This window comes from Sceloporus occidentalis, unplaced genomic scaffold (assembly GCF_023333645.1).
Source record: "Sceloporus occidentalis isolate IW3139 unplaced genomic scaffold, rSceOcc1.0.p SCAF_1, whole genome shotgun sequence".
NCBI lineage: Eukaryota > Metazoa > Chordata > Lepidosauria > Squamata > Phrynosomatidae > Sceloporus > Sceloporus occidentalis.
In genome coordinates, this window is record NW_028316981.1 from 297,781,354 (window position 1) to 297,788,315 (window position 6,962).

Below are 6,962 nucleotides of genomic sequence, written 5' to 3' on the forward strand. Positions count from 1 at the left end.
GTGCCTGGCTCTTTAAAAAGGGAGGACACTTCCCCCGATGCCCTGCAAACGTCACCATGACGATAGCTTGATTGGCAGCAGCCACCTCCAGAATGCATTCGATTTCTGTCAAAATGCATTCGATTTCAAATTTGTAGTGGGCACTTGCTAACGGAGCGATTCGGGGGAGGGGCATCCGGATCAGCCCAGTTCCTTCCAGGTCTTTTAGACCAGTATGAATGGGGCCCAAGTGAAAAAGTTGCTACCTTGATATGTAAACTTTTCAAAGCACTTCCCAGAGAGTAGTGGCTCTGTGGCAAGAAACAGTTGGTTAGGTTTACTTTTGATGAAAAACAGCTCAGGCTTAGCTCTGTATAAATACACTTGCCAGACACTGTACCTTTCTAAACCATTGCAGGAGATGAACAGCACATGGAATTTCTATTATTCCAATGTGTGCAAAATCAATAGCCTCTCTTGAGGGTGCTATGCTTGCCTTGTGTAAACTTGTTCAGGAGGTTGAATAAAGGAAGGAACAATTTGCGTTTCTCTCACCAGATTTTGATGTGGCATTTTGTTTAGATGCAGCTGGAGATGTTGATCATTATTCAGCTTTGTTTTCCCATTGAGGATTGCTCATTCTTTCTCCCCATTGCAATGTGCAAAGTTAGGGCAAATTCATTTGGTCAGCACATGACTTGCCTGTTTGAAAAGGCTATTTGTTTAAAGCAAGCATCCCAGTGGGACCACTGAAACATTTCACTTTTGGGGCAAATTGCATGTGAACTGAAACCTTGTTGACTCTTTTTCAATTGCAAAGTACAGCTGGGCAGCATCTGGCTGGAGATCTGCAGCTGGGAGAAGAGAACTGCAGATGGACACTAAAATAGTTCGTACAGACCTAGAGGGAGGGTTAAGCTGGGGAGTTGAGTCCCCCTGAAATTTTTAGGCACCAATGATTAGGAAAACCAACATTCCTATGTAATTGAACCCCTACCCTCAAGAATTAAAAAAAAAAAAAAACAACAGAAGAGTTCTAGTTTACAGCTGTCTTTGCATTCATTTAATAGGGTGTTTTATATATATATACACACACACACACACACACACACACACACACACACACACATATATATATATCCTTTTCCTTGATTTATTAATATTTAAAATATTTCATCTATTTGCTGATGTCATACATCAGCCACTTAGTTATGTCTGACTAAGGGGTTATTCAGACAGTGAAAATAATCCCAGTAGAATCTGGGTTGAATTTTTGTTGTTCAGATACATTTTGAATGCATCCAATTAATTGGGGGGCGGGGGGGGGGCGCTACCAGAAAACCCACTTCACTTGGGATAATTGATCTCAGTTTTTTTCCTGAATTTTCCTAAAAGATTCACATTTTAGGCTCTGTGAATAACCGATGCAAATAGACCTGGGATAAAACGGGATAAAACACAGCAAGCCTGCTCACCCATTAATTTGGCCTGCTGTTCAGGCCCACTGTCTCCCATCTGTAAACATAGTTTCTCTTAGCAAAAAGTATCCCCTACCCCCAGTAGGTTTTTGTTGTTTTTTCTCTTCCCCATATCAAACCAAATAAAACAGGGGACTGTTCCTCAAATCTGATTTCCCTCTCTCTGTGCCCATAATGTCCACTGCAAAAACAAAACAAATTTCATTTCTTCTCACCTTCTTAGCAGGTAGGATTTCTTAAGGGAAGGAGGATGAATCTTGGGGCAAGCTCTGAAAATATGTGTTAATATAGTTTCCTCCTTGCTTATACGTAGGGTTGCCATAACTGTCAACCTCCAAACCGGGACAAATGTAGGACAAAATTTACCCAACAAATGTAGGACATATTTTTAGAATGGAGGACACACAAACAACTAAAAAAATTAATAATTTAAAAAAGGATTAATATAAACGCATGTTTCTTAGGCATGCTCAAAATGGAGGACATTTTGGCATTATTCCAACACAGATGGCAGAAAGGCACTTCCCTTTCTGGCCAAACACCACCCCCCCTTCCAAAACACACATGACAGCACATTTGGACATTGAACATGCCTTCAGAAACAGTGAACGCATGCCTCAGAAGCTGACTGATATTAAGATCACCATCATCACCACTATCATTGTCAAAACAAGGCAGCATTAAAAGCACGAAAAATACACCAAAAATAAAATAAAATAAAAACTTGTTGCCAGAGGCGTCTGGCCACTCACCACCACCACCACCACCACCACCACTACCTCCTCCTCCTCCTCCTCCTCCTCTTTGGTGCCATGTGGGCCCTTTCCCCTCCCTCTCGCCCAGAGTCCTCCTCCTCCTCCGAGGCTCCACCTCCTCCTTGAGGCTGGCAAATGGCAGAGTGGGGCTGGAAACAGCCCCGCCCCCACAGCTCTGCCATTAGCCAGCCAGCCTCAAGGGGATGAGTGTTTTTCTTAGATGCGCACGCGTGCACGCACACAAGCAGGCACTGCCACCGGCCTCGGCCCGGGCAATTGCTGCGGGCCATGCAAGCCGCAGAGGAGGAGGAGGAGGAGGAGGCAGTGGGTGGTGTGGCTGTGCGGAGGAGGCGGGTGGCACGGCCACGCGGAGGAGGTGGAGGAGGGTGGCGTGGCCACGCGGAGGAGGGCAGCGCAGCCATGCAGAAAAGAAAAAGGAGGGGGAGGGTGGCGCGGCTGTGCCCAGGAGGCAGCGGTGGAGGGGGAGGGGGAGGTGGGTGGCGTGGCTGTATGGAGGAGGTGGAGGGTGGTGTGGCCACGCGGAGGACAGCGCGGCCGCGCAGAAATGAAAAAGGAGGAGGAGGGTGGCGCGGCTGCACCCAGGAGGCAGCGGTGGAGGGGGAGGGGGAGGAGGAGATGGGTGGTACAGCTGGCTGCATGTATTAGCGGCCGCGGCAATGGCTGCCTGCGGGGCCCAAACCCCGGATTTGGCATGAACCGGGACGGGACTGGGACAGTACCACCAAAACCGGTACATTCCCAGGCGCAGCCAGGATACAGCATCCCTACTTATATGTCATTTTTAAAAACTGAATTGCATACTCTGTGAGACTGTCATTGATGCTTAATGTGTGGTTCTTAATCACATCACCAGGGGCTGCTCCTTGCAACGTCACTCATATAATATCACTAGGGATCACTTTCTAGGAGAAGAGATTGTTCCTTAGCTTTATGATTTTGGACCTGAAAACTCAGGGCCTGGGATAGTCTTGACTTGGCAGCCTAGTTGTGTGTCTATGCCCCTTTGTTTCATCCAGTAAAATATTAAAACTCTTTTAGTTTTATGTTTGATTTTATTTATTTTTTAATTTGGTTTTACATTTTGCAACCTGCCATTTCTCCCAGAAAGCAACCAGGGACTTGCATTTGTATTTACATCGAGCACATCCTCTGCCTCCTTAATGTGTGTGTGTGTGTGTGTGTGTGTGTGTGTGTGTGTGCGCACGCATGTGCGCACCTTTAAGTCACCTGTCAACTTAGGGCAACCCCATGAATTTTATAGAGTTTTCTTAGGCAAGAAAATTGTATTAAGGGAGCCAGAGGAAGGAACTGGCCACAGTGATATAAATTCTTAAAACTCACCCATTAAGCAATCAGTTGGGCTTCCATTCAACTGCTATTCCCATTTACAGTAGACCAAGTAAATTAACTACTTCAAAAGATAGTCAACACATATATAGTCATAACTGTCTTGCAACATCATTCAAATAACATCTGCTTCAACAGATAGTCAATACTTAATGTAAACTGATTCAATGAGTCTACTCTAGGCTTAGCAGTTCGTTATTTTAGATACCTCTCGGCCCCTACTTCCTCACACTGGTACAGGTTCAAGATTTGTATTGTTGGTAGACATCCAAGTAATCAGATAGAAAAGAAGAGAGGGCCCCTACATCTTTAACATATTCCGAGGTAGCTGTGTTGTCTAAACAACAAAATTCTCTGTTCAAGAAAGGAACAGTTAGTTTTGCACAGGACAGGGACAACTGGATCTCCTGGGAGGTTATTTTAATGTTGCTAATGGAGTTGAAATTTTACTACCTGTCTTTTATTGCCCTTTGTCCCTCACAGAGCCAAGGAAGAGAGTGGCCTCTGACTGCATTGAAATCCCTTTACCATTTTAACTGGCAACAGAATAATAGCCGAGACAGAATGTAGACCCTGGGACTCTTAACATTTTTCTCCGACATGATTTTTAACACCTTTGGCTGACAAAGGATGCAATGAAGCTTCAAAAGTGTGCATAATATATTTTATACTTTGGAGTTGGCCCAATAAAGGTGTCGCTGTTTGTGGAGTTTAGATTTTGTTATATTGTACACCTTAAACAGTTTGTGTAGAAAGGGGGACTTTAGCATCACGCAGCCTGTTTTCATTTGCAGGAATTGTAGTGCCATCTATTGGTCAGGAAAAGAGAGGCAAATAATCTTACATACACAGCCAACATCCGGTGTGAAACAAAATAATGCTACCTGTGCTTCCCTCCCCTGCATTTCTTAAGATGGGCCCAGTTTATCTGCAAATTGCTGAGTTACAGGTTCATTTGGAGACATCATCTTAAATGCAACCCCTGCATAGGGCTGCTCTGGAAAATGTCTGCTTGGCTGATCACAGCTGTTTCTTATCAGCATAGCCCAGAGAGGCATCACCTTTAAATGACCTTGTGAAAGATATCAGAAAAACCTGACTTTTGAACTTTGGTTACAAACATTTCAAAAAAGACAAATGGACATGTCCTGTAGGTTAAAGCCTAGTATTAACTGGCTCCTGATGGAACATGGTTAAATTAAACCAGCAGAAATTAATGATGTGTTATGTAAATGACACTGAAAATATATGTGCACAGTTAAGAAAACCACCAACCTACTCTGAAGAATTGATCGTCAAGGCAGCTCATTTTTATTTCTTTCAGACTTATAACTTCTAGAAATGGGAAGAATGTGGGAATGTGTCTTCCTATCTTGGCTCCCCATCCCCCTTGAAAAGAACATTGCAAAAAATTGTTTATGTTACAGATATAATCTAATTTAACCAACATTTCCTTTCACCAGGAAGCCTCAGTAATGGTCACAAAGAAATCCTGCACACATCTAATCAGGAGTGCCATTGATGTCAATGGTGTTTATTATGTTTGTCAGGAGATATAGGTTTTCCTTGACTGATCTGACCATCTCATGTCTTAGGCAAGAAGGGAGAATTGTGTGGCCATTCATATATTGTCACACTGCAACTCCCAGCACTCATTATCATTGGCTACCTTCCTAGGACTGCTAGGAGTTGCAGTCCCCAAACATCTGCAAGGCTGCATGATTCCCTATGTTAGTAGGTAGACCTATCATATCATCCTTGCCTTTTCTCTCATGGTCAAACTTAGCAGGGAATTATGTTTCCTCCATATCACCTCTATATTACCAAACACAAAATAATAGATCATGCCTATGAGAAGGGGGAAAACAGTTGGGTCTGTGGGTGGCAATCTAGGCTCTTCTAATAAAAGCATTTGCTCAGAATTTACACAATTCCAAAAATGTGTAAATAGACCAACTGATTTTAGAAGAACATTCTTCCTTTAAATGTGCAATTTTCAGTTTATGAATTCAATTTGAATACACTTAATTTTCAAACTAATCTGACAAATATCCAAGAACTAGTATTAAAGAGAAATTATTCATAAGACTAGATAAATGCTAGTTGCTTAGTTTTGTAACGTACAAGTGGAGTCATCTTCAAAATTTGTTATTACCATTTTATTTGCTTTACCGATGGGATTCAATGGAAGAATATTGATGTTTTAATACAGTGTTTTATTTCTAAACATTTTTACTATTTGCTTTTAATTCATGTACCTTGTTTTAATTCATTTTCTGAACAGTCTTAGGTCCGATTTGGGAGAAAGTTGGGATATAAATAAAATTAAGAATCATCATCCTCAATTAATACAGAAGAGTCTGTTGTCCTAGAGAAAAATCAGATCATAGGCAAACCTCCCGGGTGGTTCACAACCAGTTCAAAGAGCATCCCCTCAAAAAGCAGTATGGTATACAGGAGGATCAGACAGCACTATGTTTGCAGTATGTGAAATAAATGGAAAATGGATCTCTGGAAAATTGCCTTTGTGTTGAGATCTGTTATCTGGATTCTGTGTATGAATTTTTTCATTAAAGCAACCAAATATATCGAAGGGCTTGGCTGTAGACCAGGGGTCGGCAACCTCTGGCCCGCGGGCCGGATGCGGCCCGCGGAGGCCTGCCGCCTGGCCCCTGACTGATGTTGCCGCTGCGGCCGCCGCCGCGGCCGCCCGTCACGGCTTTTTGCCGCTCTGGGCGCCGCCATTTTGGGTGGCAAAATGGCGGTGAGGACGCGTGAGATTTCGCCGCCATTTTGGGCAAAAAAATGGCGGCGCCCATAGCCCCAGAGGCCGCTATGGGCGCCGCCATTTTTTCGCCCAAAATGGCGGCGCCCAGAGCAGCGAAAAGCCGCGATGGGCAGCCGCGGTGGCAGCAGCGGCGGGCCTTTAGGAGGCCCGCTGCCGTCCCTGGGGCCCTCCAGGAGGGCTCTGAGGGCGGCAGGGGGCCTCTGGGGGGCCCGCTGCCGTCCCTGGGGCCCTCCAGCAGGGCTCCGAGGGCGGCAGGGCGCCTCTGGGGGCCCCGCTGCCGTCCCTGGGGCCCTCCAGGAGGGCTCCGAGAGCGGCAGGGGGCCTCTGGGGGGCCCTTTGCCATCCCTGGGGCCCTCCAGGAGGGCTCCGAGGGCGGCAGGGGGGCCTCTGGGGGCCCGCTGCCGCCCCTGGGGCCCTCCAGGAGCGCTCCGAGAGCGGCAGGGGGCCTCCTGGGGGCCCGCTGCCGTCCCTGGGGCCCTCCAGGAGGGCTCCGAGGGTGGCAGGAGGCCTCTGGGGGGGCCTTTGCCGTCCCTGGGGCCCTCCAGGAGGGCTCTGAGGTCGGCAGGGGGCCTCTGGGGGGCCTGCTGCAGTCCC